This window comes from Hyperolius riggenbachi, chromosome 3, assembly GCF_040937935.1.
Source record: "Hyperolius riggenbachi isolate aHypRig1 chromosome 3, aHypRig1.pri, whole genome shotgun sequence".
Taxonomy (NCBI): domain Eukaryota; kingdom Metazoa; phylum Chordata; class Amphibia; order Anura; family Hyperoliidae; genus Hyperolius; species Hyperolius riggenbachi.
The window spans coordinates 135,480,842-135,494,669 of NC_090648.1; the positions used below are offsets into that span (position 1 = coordinate 135,480,842).

General features: G+C 44.5%; 1 long non-coding RNA gene across 6 annotated transcripts in view; it reads right to left on the bottom strand.

Annotated features, from left to right (window-relative positions):
- The window catches only part of LOC137561160 (uncharacterized), a 150,683-nt gene that overhangs the window by 111,057 nt on the left and 25,798 nt on the right, over positions 1 to 13,828 (bottom strand). The window lies entirely within an intron of this gene.

Consider the following 13,828-nt stretch of genomic DNA (forward strand, 5'->3'; position numbering starts at 1 on the left):
TTGGAAATCACCACCTTTCCATATGTTAGAACTGTGAAGAGCTAAAAGGGTCTGTTCACACCTCGCTGCACTGTTTAGAGCTGAAACCAACAATAGCGCCTTTAAATCCTCATCTGTGTTCTATAAGCAGCCCATCCTTCCCACTGTGCACCACGCCATACAATAACCAGTGTTATCAAAGTTCTTGCGTGTGGTTTGGCTCCTGATGTGCCCTTATTACAGGCTCTGATAAATAGCATTTCAGTGCATTGAGTTATAATGCTCTCTGTCAGACCCAATCACTTCCAATTAACCCAAGTCTGACAACCCGGGACAGGAGCCTTTCGAGGCAAGAAAATTACACTTCTTTCAAATACCAGAGATTCTTTTCATTTTAAGGATCATGACCCTCAAAAAGAGTGTCTTCTATGCACACATTAGCTCTGCAGCTCTGTAGAGGTCTATCTAGGCTTCACACTGCCGTATATTCCATTAGAAATTCATCTTTATTAAAATAGGAATGCTTCCTGTACAGTACTACTGTATACTAATATATACAAAGGTACATCAGTGCTGCAGGAATAGGTGATGCAGAGGATGTTACTGCACTGGGGCCCTTGGACTAGAGGGGCTCACCAGGGATTTCTCCATCCGCCACTGTATTAGTTCTTCATTGGTGCTGTAATGGTGAAGATCATTTCTATATGTGCTTTGTTTAGTGAGAATCATTAACAAACCGTACCTCTTCCTGCCTGACCCTCATAAGGTGCGTACACACGCACGACGCCCGGCGGATCGTTCAGGAACAGCCTTATCAGTCCGCCGACAGTGCGTACACACGCACTACAGTCTGCTGAAAACCCGTCCAGTGGGAGGTGCCGATGGACTTGTCGTTGGCTGCTGTCGTGCATGTGTACGCACCTTTAGACTCAGTGACTGTACCCCTCCCATGGCTTACCCTCTTAGGCACAGTGACTGTCCCCTTCCCTGCCAATCCTTCTTAAGGTGGCCACACACCATACAATTTTTTAAATATCTGTTCAATTTAAGAATTGCAATCAATTTTTCTGACTGATTGTAATATTTCAAAAATATGACCAATGTACCACACACATGTGTTAAATTTTTCCCCCAATTATGATAAAAATGATTGGAAACTCAGAGAAAATTGCTAGGGTGTGTATATTAATATATTGACAATCCAACGCACACCATACAATCTTTAGTAAGATTGAAGAAAAATATCTGGCATTCCCGATCGATTAAAATCGAAGAAAACAGGAAATCTGATCGGATTTTTCAGTCGAATGAAAAAAAGCTTTCGATTTTTCCGGGAGATCCGATCGTTTTTATCGAATTACTGCAAAATCGGATCATTTTATTGTATCGTGTGTGGCCACCTTTAGGCATAGGGGTTGTCTCCTTCCCTGCCTAACCCTCTTAGGCACAATGACTTTCCCCTCCCCTGCCTAACCCTCTTAGGCACAATGACTTTCCCCTCCCCTGCCTAACCCTCTTAGGCACAATGACTTTCCCCTCCCCTGCCTAACCCTCTTAGGCACAATAACTGTCACCTCCCCTGCCTAATCCTCTTAGGCACAATGACTTTCCCCTCCCCTGCCTAAACTTCTTTCACAGTGCGGTGGTCCTTGGCAGGTTTTTGTGCTTCATATCCACTGTTCTGTATAGAGTGCTTGAGGGGGCCCTATGTAAAACTCTACTGGGGTCCTTGGCTCCTTTTTTATTTACACGGCAGTGGTACTCTTAGGTAATCTTTTTTCAGGTGTAGTATTCAGACGCTGCTGCTGCATGAAAGATAAGTAGGACAGCCAGGCAACTGGTATTGTTTAAAAATAAATAAATATGGCAGCCTCCATATGCTTCTCACTTCAATTGTACTTTAACCAATTTATTTTGAATAAAAAAAATCCACTTTAAGGTGTCAACATGATACACATTATAAATACATAGTATCTGACTTTTGCAGACAGGAATCAAACTTAAGTTCCTATTACACAGTATGGAAAAGTAACTCACTTTCCGCAGCCTTTTACTGAGTGCATTGAGCAACTCACCAACACCAACTGGATTATAAAAATATTAAGCTAAAATACCCATTAGGGATTGTCGTAAAATACCATCAGAATGCCATATTCCGAGTTTCCGATCAGAAAGTAATCGGACATTGGCAATCAGAAATCCTTTGGAATGCCGCATTACCGCAACTCTGAAATTTTAGGCCAATCACAGTACTCGGAAGTATTGGACCAATCAGAAAATTAAAAAAATTTCTGTGGAAATCAGAGTTTTAGACCAATCGCAAGACTCTGATGCTACCAAAGTTTTTCTAGGTCTTGTGATTGGTTTAAGATTTCTGTGCTTTTCCGATTTCTGAGGTAAAGTTTTTCATTCTCTGATTGGTCCAATCCTACTGAGTAATTCTGAGTCAGACTTGGAATTCTGAAATACACCGTAGTATTGGACCAATCAGAAAATGCAACACTTTACCGCAGAAATTGGAAAACTATGGAAATTTTAAACCAAGCACAAGATTCTGAAAAAATTACCACAGAAAATCCAATTTCCGCTGAAAAATTCTGCATTCTGTACTGGTCCAATACTACCAAAGTATTTGGTCAATCAGTGTATTTGGACGTAAAATGTAAAAAGGTTGTTTCACGGAATCCGTAATATTTTGCGGATGTCTGCTATATTTACGGAATTCTGCAAAATATTACGGGTTCCATAAAAAAACAAACTTTTTTTTTTAATTACCTAAATTTATTTTACAAAAATGGCAAAAAAACAACACTTTATGTAGAAATTAGAAATCTGTCAGATTGTTGCGGTATCAGTAATCTGTATTTGTGGAAATCTGAATTTCATTGGAATCAGAAATTGGCCTTTCCTAGTACCCATACCTGTAAAAGACCAGAGTACAGAAAGTAAAGATTTTTTACTTTTAACTTACCAGTTATTTGGACTAACTGCAGTCGAAGTGCAAGAAAGTCTTGTACATGTTACGGCCAGACCACGAAGTCTGGCCACTTCGGGTTCTGGCCAGTCAAAACGCGAAGTGGCCATGTACCTGCGGCCAATGTTAGAAATAAAAAGATCCCCGGCCTCCTAAACGCAATTGGTGGCCGTCTCGATTTGGCCAAATGTATCTAACGGGGTAATTGAATTAATTCCTCTGGCGGCAATGTGAGATGAAGCCGCCTCTTCAGCTCTGCCTCCTCTCCCTGCCCCTCTCCTATGCAACTTTTGCAGAGTTGTTCGTAGCGGCAGGGAATCCTGCCGTTCCTTCCTGCAGAGCGGGTGCCGGCAGAAGCAATGTCTGCAGCCTCCCCGGAGTTCCGCTCTGCTTCCCTGCTGCTACAAACGACTCTGGGGACACGCGTATCCCCCGGCTGCCATAGCTGCATAGGAGTGGAGGCAGAGCTGAAGGGGCGGCTTCCTCTGATCACATTGCCGCCAGAGGCATTAATTCAATTACCACATCGGATACATTTGGCCGCAGCGAGACTGCCACCAAATGCATTTAGGCGGCCGGGAATCTTTTTATTTCTAACATTGGCCGCAGGTACACGGCCACTTCGCGTTTTGGGTTCTGGCCGTAACATATACACAAAACAATGTTACCCAACAGCTGCAAAAATCCCATTGCTGGAGTAATCTGGGTCAACAATAATATGCATGAACTGGACCAGCAATACTCATACAGTGAATAATAATAAGACTGATGGAGCCCAGTCCTCTTCCTCTTTAGTTTCATGTGTCTGTGTCCCATATGTAACGTACAAGCTCACTAATTTCCTCTACAGCATGCTGTAACATGTCAATGATTCATTATTAGTTTTGGACACAGAAAATGGCACCATTTGTGTTGATTAGCAGATCAGTGTTCCAGTACTCAGAACAGATACAGCAGCCATCTCGTCTGAAGGTTGCTCTCCTGCGCAGTTCCTAAAAGTGACCAAGAGTAGGCAGATCTTTGATTAAACAAAATGGCCCACATTCAATTTACGTTTTTCCTAAGTTTTCTCCTAGGCAGGGCCAGAGCTTCCATAGCGGCAAAGTGGACAATTCTCACAGCTTGTAGGGGCCCCCCAAGCTGTCTCCTTCCCTCCTCTCCAGCTATGTGACCCTATTCATTCTTGCAAGGAATGAGGAAGCAAAGAAGTCCAGAGCACAGAGTACAGTCCTGCTTCCTATGTCCTGCCTGGATTAGATAAGACTCTGTTATGTGTACATTTTGCATTTGTAGGGTAAAAGAAAAGGGGAATATGGGGGCCCCACCATTGATTTTGGGAATGTATAATGGACACCTAAGGATATTGTGTGATTGAGGGGGGAGTGTGGGTGTGTGTGTGCTATGGGGGTGGGGCTATGCGAGGGAGCCCTAAGTTACTTGTGCCCCCGGGCCCCTATGTAGCTAGAACCGGCCCTGCTCCTTAAAATAACATTTTAGCACTCTGCAATTGAAAAAGTACCAAAAAGTAGGGGAACAGTGCTGTCAAAACTATTCTGAGTATTTTTTTGCTTGCTGGTGCCTTTTTTTAGACATTTTATTAAAAAGTTGTGAAAATATCACCAAGCAGAAAACATAGGACAAAAAGTGAATCCGTCTAAACAAAGGCACTGTTCACCTCTGATGGAATACTGCTAAGTATAATAAGGCAGTGATGACTCCGCTTGCAGCGTTGAAAGGTAGCCTCAAGAAAGTGACTTTGAAACTAGTTCTGAGCACAGGCGCCCCTTTGTATACATTATGGCGTCAGTCCTCATCTATACTTTGCTTGGCACAAAGTTTTTGAAAAAAAGTTTGTAAATGGAACGTGTACTTTTCATTGCAAAATTGATTTATTGTGGAAATTTCTCTGGCCTCTCACTGATATGTAGTGCTATTGAGTACAGTAAAATTGGGGAAAACGCAGAACTATTAGGATTTTTGTAGCATGCCCATACATACATACATTAAAAAACAGCATCACTAAATACAATTTTGCCTTCAGAAGGCAAATATTCAGATTCATGTTAGCAAGAAGTTACTCTCCAATAGAGTGTGCTCATCTGTCCCTGCTGTATTAGACAAATTTGGTTTGGGACCCGGCTTCATGAAATGGATTAGCATTCTATACAAGTGACCCAGGGAAAGACTCCGAATCAACTCAATTGTGTCACCATTTTGTAGTATCACATGGGGGACGCGACAAGGATGTCTACTCCCCCCCCCCCCCCCCCCCCCACTAGCACAAGCAGTTTGCATCCAAGGATTAAAAATTAATAGAATTGAAGAGCGCATTTCCCTGTATGTGGACGATATGCTGGTATAACTGTTCAACCCAGGCCCCTCCCTAGAAACTGTTCTCAATATCTACTCTGTTTTTCACAAGCTCTCTGGCCTTTCAATCAATTGGTCCAAGTTATTTCTTTTCCCGGTGGACAATTTTGACCATCTTCTTATCTCGGAAAAATCAAACCTGCAGGTGGTAGATAAGTTTAAATATTTGGGGGTGTGGATTCAATGCTCGCTTAAGAATTTTACTGAGGCCAACCTTCAGCCAATCGTGGGACGCTTGGAACATAAACTGAGGGGATGGGCGTCCTCACCCCGAAATGTATATGGCAGGGTCTGTGTCATTAAAATTATTGTAGCCACTAAATTATTAATATTAGCGATCTCAAATTTACGCACGAAACGATATCATTTTCGCATGCAAACGTGAATTTCCGCGCAGAAACGATATTGTTATCGAAACTATATAATTCACCTGAAAACGGCCGTGCTATAAGTAAGCACTCTTTTGTGATTCAAGCCCACTGTGTGCAGCTATTTATAGGTATGGGGTGGGCCCATATTGTGAAGGATGGTATTGCTACTATTACCAAACACAATTCAAGACCCCCAGCAAAACTTTGATGCCCCGGCCATGTTCACACCATTTCCCTTACCTCCCCTTGTTGCCCTTCACAGCCTTGGGGCGCTTCTTACAAGGGCCATAAAACAAATGTGGCCATCATGCTCTTCACACCCATAACAAGCGAAGCCACAAAACCACCTGATCTGAAGTATCCGCGAGGAATCCCTGTATCCCCTGAGGAAGGGACGGTTAGTAGTTGGGGGCTCCCCATGGCTTTGGGAACCCTGCGATCACAAGTGCTGCTCCCCTCTAGCTACGCCATTGCCGCTTAGCTATGCCACTGGCATTATGGAAGTAATGACTTCTTGTACAAAGATGCCAAAATTGTATGAAGCACTAATTTTCAGTCTGAAGGAAGGAATGTTTGTGGCGTCTAAAGCAAACAGTTTCTTCTTTTCATTCAATCAAAAATACTGCATACGGGTTCTAGTAATGATAAAGATCCTCACACTCCTAATGGGAGTGAAAACATTCAAGGAAAGTTGAAATATCTATTGTGAAATACAGATATTTACTGTGTCAACACAAGTAAGGATACTGACATTGGATGTCCTCCCATAATGCTTTGCAGGTCCTTCAGCTTTGAAGGTTTTTCCGAATAATGTGAAAAGAATGAAAACTACTTCCCACTGAAGAGCCAGTATTATTAAACCTTCCCTTCTCCTGCCAAACTAAATCCTACTTGAGCAGATCTCTTGAAGTGACAGCGATTTAGTGTTTTGATTTAAGGTGCACTGGGGGTCTTTTGAAGACTGTCTCCCATAATTTCTTTGCCCCCTCGACCTGCCATCAGTCTCTGAGTTTGGCTCTTTGGCTGGGACCTCCAGAGCCCCCCCTCAATCCTCCGCCTTTCCCAGTATAATCCCACAGAGATGTGAAAGAAAATTGCTTCAGAACTCTTTGGTTAAATTTATTTTCCATGCTTGAAGTGGCCCAAAACTATGTCTAATAAATAAGCCTGCTGTGTGATTTACGACTGCTTGGGTCTGATTTAGAGGCAGGAGGGGAATATATTCTGCCTTTGGGAGTTCTGAGATCTGACTTGTAAGTGAGACCAGATGGTTTTTTCCTGCTGGTGGAAAAAAAAAAGGGGAAAGTGAAAGACGTTTAAAGAGAGTGATCAACGCAGAAAAGAAAGATGAGTAAAATAGGAAAACAAAAAAGAAGGAAAAAAGGTAGAAAGAGGACAAGATGAAAAAAAAGGCAAAAGTTAGAACTGTGAAGTGATAGTCATACTATATATTTAAGGCCCTTTCTTGCCCAGCTGGCTAACCAGCTGTTACCAAGATTATGAAAACAGTGAACAGCACGTGGGACAGCTTGCATTCAGTGCACACACACACACGCACACACACGTACACACACACACATGCACACACACCACTCGATCAAGCTACCTGAGTCTTCTATCACCCTATCTGCAGCAGATATCGCTTTACACACACCGTAATGTCATGTCTGTTAAATATGTGCATGTATTGCCTATGCCAAATACATACATAGTGCATAAGGCATTGGAAGCAGTCGGAAAATAACTCTGTAAGATATCAGACCTGATATCTGTTTGCCTGAGAATTTAGCGATTTTGCGGCCCGATCGACCATCCAATTGAATCATTGAATCGAATCAGATGAAAATGGGCAGGTGGCGTTGTAGTTAGGGCTCCCACCTTGCAGCGCTGGGACCCCAGTTTGAATCCCAGCCAGGTCAACATCTGCAAGGAGTTTGTATGTTCTCCCTGTGTCTGAGTGGGTTTCCTCCGGGTACTCTGGTTTCCTCCCACATCCCAAAAACATACAGATAAGTTAATTGGCTTCCTTCTAAATTGGCCCTAGACTACGATACATATACTACATACTACATACATAGACATGTGACAGTGGTAGGGACAGTCAGTGACAAGACAATATACTCTGTACAGCGCTGCGTAATATGTCAGTGCTATATAAATAAATAAAAATGGGTGCCGCAACATGCCCACCTGATGGATGATGCAAACGAATTTGGGTCAAAAACGGTCGAAAGCATCAATCGATCGGACATGCTGGAAAATCTCAGTTGAAAGTGGTTGATCGGGTGCACGGTGGTAACGGCATTTGATATTGCAATCACTGACATACGCAACGGACCCCGGTCGATGTCCCCCCAAGTGTAATATGTCCTCCTGGTGCCAGTGCTCTGAAAGTCCTCCCCTGTCCTTCTGGCACAACTACTGGCATACTCCATTTATACCCCCTGCTACCACGGTGTCCCAGGCCTGTGTATGGCATGTGGTATAGCACTCATGGTAACGGAGGTTACAGTGGAGGACACCCGAAGTCACCTCAGTGGGACAGGTCAGACTTTTGAAAGCAGTGGCACTGGGGGGATATTTCACACTTGGGCAGGCAGGTGGCAGAAGCGGCATCTCAAGGCCAAGTCCTGAATCTATCAGGAATCACTCTGCGGTGTATGGTCATGCAACAGATCGAGGCATCTTTATTCTTAATGGTAGAAAAAGTTCTAAAACACTTTCACGTTGCTTGGCTTATATGGATGTGGCGTAGGCAGCATGGGGGCGTAGTGGTTAGCTCTCTCGCCTTGCAGCACTGGGTCCCTGGTTCAAATCCCAGCCAGGGCACTATCTGCAAAGAGTTTGTATGTTCTCTCCGTGTCTGCGTGGGTTTCCTCCGGGCACTCCGGTTTCCTCCCACATTCCAAAAACATACGGATAAGTTAATTGGCTCCCCCTAAAATTGGCCCTAGACTACAGTACTTACACTACATAATATAGACATATGGCAATGGTAGGGATTAGATTGTGAGCTCCTTTGAGGGACAGTTAGTGACAAGATATATATATATATATATATATATATATATATATATATATATATATATATATATATATATATATATATATATATATATATACACTGTACAGCGCTGCGTAATATGTCGGCGCTATATAAATACTAAATAATAATAATAATAATGTGATGTCCACCAGTGCTGCATCCAGTCCAGGGGCGTAGCAATAGGGGGTGCAGAGGTAGCGACCGCATCGGGGCCCTTGGGCCAGAGGGGCCCCAAAGGGCTCTCCCTCATCTACATTATTACCTCTCTATTGGTCCTGTGCTCATAATATTCATTTCTATAGATGCTGTGAATAGTAGTAATCACTAACAAACTGTTTCCCAGCCTCTTCTTGCACCTCTGACACTGTAGTTGCCATTGGCAGGTTTTGGCATGCCGTATCAATTGTTATGTATAGAGTGCTTGGGGGGCCCCATGTAAAACTTGCATCGGGGCCCACAGCTCCTTAGCTACGCCACTGATCCAGTCACATATGTTTGTTCATGTTTCCCTTCTCTTTACTACAGAATATCCCATGTAATGTAATGTACAATGCCAGAGTGCAGATGGTTATCATTTAACCAGAGATAACTTTCACTATAACAAATGGAAATGAAGTGATGACAATATGGCAGCCTGGCTTGGCAGTATAGAGTGTGTGAAATGACACCATCATGCCCATGAAGAGGGTTATTATAGCAGTTAGTCTCAGTCTTCTGAATTGTATTGGTGTCATATTACTAGTTGTGAAAGCAAACCAGGAATAAAACTCAACTTATACAATGAAAACAACTACATCCGAATAAATGACTGCTGACGCCGGAGGGTCTTGGCTCCTTCACACCTCCCACAACTTCAGATCAACAAAATCTAATAACTTTCATCCCCATAGTCCACCTCAACACCTCTAGAGACAGAGGCTTCTGTCATGCTGCCCCAACCCTTTAAAACTCCTTACCACACCCAATCAAGTCAGCTTGTGGGGTATACAAATCCAAACCTGAAATGCCAAAGTCTGGCAATTATGAAAACATAGCTTTTTCGTTTGCAGCACATTTCCCCTCAAAACTATGTAATGATCCGAAATAAAAATCCAAGAACTTTGACAAGTTTAACAGTGTGCTGACCAGGAAGCTGTTACAGGGTCATCACCATTTTTAACCACTTGAAGAACACAGGGTTACACCCCCCCCCCCCCCCCCCCCCCAGTGACCAGGCCATTTTTTTACAGCCTTCTGCAGCTTTAACAGTTTATTACTCGGCCATGCAACTTAGCAGCCAAATGAATATTGCCTCCTTTTTTGCCCACCAGCAGAGCTTTCTGTTGGCGGGATCTGATTGCTGCTGCCATGTCAATTTTTTCTTAAATTAATATTATTTTTATATTTATCTTAATAAAAACAGTATTTTTTTCTCCCTCCCCCGAGATCCAATAAGTACAATATCCTCTCATAGGCATCAGCCTATGAGAGGGATTAGATTGAGAGCCAATCAGAGGGACAGTCAGGTGACAGGGCTGTCCGCAGTACATCGCTGCACTAGATCGCAGCGCTGTACAAATGCTAAATGGCATATTTTTAACAGCCTGCCAGCCTCGATCCCGGCTGGCAGGCTGATCACAAAGCTCGGCTCCGTATCTCAGCAGGGAACAATTGCACATGCGCGTTCCCTGCTAATCTCCGCCACCAGGACTTGACGTCAATCAGCATTAGGCGGTCCTCGGGGAGCCACTCTGCGACTGCCCATCCATGTTAGGCGGTCGCAGAGCAGTTAAAATAGAAAACTGAGAATTTCATCAATCACAGAGGATAAAAAGGAAACAGGAGAGGAAAAAGAGAGTGATGGGTAGACTACAAGGGAGGTAAGTATGAGGTGTGTATGTTTATTTTGACTTTTAATTTTCAGTTAAGGTTTGCTTTAAGAGAAAACCTGCTAGAAAAAGAAAAAAAAAAGTACCTTGATATAAACTTTTCAAATGTAATAGTGTAAAGCGCAAGAAAGTGAAAAATGAAGCTTGGAGGGGCTCTGTGGCCTCTCGGTCTTCTATATTTCTCTCCTGAGCTGTCTCTCACACTCTCTCTCCTTTACCTTCTCTCTTACACATACTCTGTCTCCTGTGAACGGCTCTGTTTGATAAATATGATACTTAGAAATATTCCTCCCGCTAGACAGCAAAGCCTTGCAGTAAAAATGATATAATCTTTCACCAGACTCCACTGAATCAAGGTTGAAATAGAGCCCAGGATTCTGCAAGACAGGAGAGGGACACAGGAAATGTTTAACCCCTGCTCAGCTGCCCATAGCAGCCCTTCCTGTTTACTTGCTCAGTATGTGTACATTATTGTATATATAAAGTGACTGATATACGGTGAACCCTCTGGCCTTTAATGACCAGATACAGCATACATGTGTACGGTTACCAAGGAAAGGTTATGAATCTACTTGTAAGGAATTCAGCTTTAAAATAAGAGCGCTCATAAACATCCAAACCTTTGCAAATAATTCAGCTAATCTTAGCATCGCTTGAATTTATTTTATTCTATTTTGTATTTCTATAGCCCTGATAACTTCTGCAGCTCTTTACACAGTATATAGTTATGTTACTAACGGCTCCTCAGATGAGCTCATATTGTAATCCCTACCAAGTTGGGACTTGTAGAGAAAAAAACCCACACAGGGTCACTGGGAGCCGGCTCTTGCTCAATATCGTAAGGTATTTGGAAAGTTAGAAAAAACGGTATAAAATTATACTCGGAAAGAAGGGTTGCAAGGGAAGCAACCACTCTACCGTTTTGTGCGGGTGATTTTACCGCAGTTAGCGCAGTAAAATCACTAGACACTCTCACAATTCTCGGCGATTGCAATCAGCGCTTGTTTAAGCACTGTACCGCGATCGCTCAAGAATCGCGGCAAAATGCTACAGGTAACACGTTTTGCAATTTCTGTTAATCACGAAACACCCACGATCGACAGCAGTCGTGGCAGTGAGATCACTGCCTTAGGGCTATAATTGCACTAGCGCTTCGGGCGATTAGCGGGAATCACCCGCTAATTGCCGTAGTGTGAATTAGCCCTAACTCTTCCGCAGGAGAGAAGGAAAACACAGAGAAACCCACCCTGCATGTATTTAGAGATAACAGCTTGTTTAATTCTTCCTTATCTGCTAGTAATGAGCCACTGTAATTTGAGCTGTCATCTCTGTCTGATCTGTGCTGCAGGTGTGCAGGTGTTGTGTCTGATTGTGCTGTAAATTTACGCTACCCCGCATGCGCTGTAGGAGCCTGTGCTGTCACATGTCCTCTTCAATTGTGCTGCCATGCTAAACACCCCACATATCTCAGCTTCCACACCTCCTACACTCCCCAAGTAAAGATAGCTTTATGTAATCCATCTTGGGAACCAGCAGAGCTCAGGAACTGCCATTTGACAAAGAGGTAGTTTGGGGGATCCCCTCTCTAACCTGAAGATTTGGGAAGTGTAGGAGATGTGGAAGGGGAGATATTTTGGGGGAATAATATTTAAGTTCCCACTGAGCATGCATGATATTCAGTGAGGAAGGCAGCTTCCGGGCAGCAGGATCAGACATAACACTGGTTAGGCAGGCTATATGGAAACACAGGAAGTTAACTGTTTCTGTGCTCCCATGAAACCAGGAAGTAAGCACTTTGCAGCATCTCAGTAGAATTTCTGTGGGCTGCAACAAATAAATGTTTTTCTTTAAAGATTATTATGCTGTTGTTTATCTTTCAGAGCAGAGAGGCAGTACTGGGTTTAGGTCCGCTTTAAGTTGGCTTAACGTGCAGAAGATGTCTACCTAGAAATGTTCCAGAGGCAGGCTTGCTGAGATGTTCACCCTAGGAGTGAATGGGAGGGGAAGCGAAAGGAGTGGGAGGGTGATAGGAGGGAACATCGTAGCAAGCTTGCCCCTGTCTATGCCAGTGGTTCTCCAACTTCTCTGAGTCAAGGCACCTTTGATGACTTTTCAAGACACCCCTTGATAAAAACAAAAAAAAATGCTGCTTTTACCCCTAACAGCTACTGTTAATGCTGTGGGCCTAACAGCAAAGCCCCCCCCCAGGTATCACATGTGGGTCTGATAACACAGAAATCCCCCCCCCACCCCAAGGTATCACATGGGGGCCTGAAGGCAACAATCCCCCTCCCAGAAACAAAGTGTGGGCCCCTGATAGAAGACTTCTCTCCCCAAGGAAACATACAGTGCGGGCCCCGCCAGAAGATCAGAAGATTCCCCCAGAACCATACAGTATGGGTCCCTGCTACAACGACCCCCCCCCCGCCTCCCCAGAAACATACTGTGTGGGCCCATAATAGATTTCCCTTCCCCCAGGAAAATAGAGTGTAGGCCCCTTCCTGAAGACCCACCCACCCTCGCCACAGCGTGGGTCTGACAGAAAATAATCGCTGACTCGCCCCCACTCTAAACACAAGACCCTCACACCGCTACTCAATCCTACCAACAGGGAACAGGAGGCGGGTGGTGCAGCTCACATGTGCTTGTTCTATGGCAGCAGGGAGATCCAGGCTTGGCGCGTGAGGATTCCATGAGGAGGTGCTGCTCTGACGCTGCATACGCCCACCAGAGTGCAGTGGGCCAATCAGAGCTGCATATCCACTTTCTCTCTGTATGCGAGGGGTGGAACTGCTCTTCCTCTGTTATGGCCCATACTCACGGCCTACAATTGTCGCCGCAACACGTGACGCGCGCCTGTTGCGGCGACAGGTCGCCTGTGAGTATGAGGCGTCTCACGGGCGCGCACCCCGAACCGTCGCTCGTCGCTGCTGTCACCAGGCGATTGGCGCGGTCAATCGCCTAGCAACAGTTGCCGCCGCAACTCCGCCGCAACTGTCGCTAGTCCGTGTGAGTATGCGGACTAGCGACAGCAACCTCCATAAAGAACACGGAGCTTCTGGCGGGGGGAGGAGGAACGTCGGCGACAGCTTCCGTCGCACCGCTGATGTGTAGGCGGAGGGACGTGGCGACGAGCTGTCGCCGAACTGTCGTGCACACGCTCCCGTGTGCTAGCGACAGAGAAGAAAAGTTGCCCGTGAGTATGGGCCATAAGTGTGTG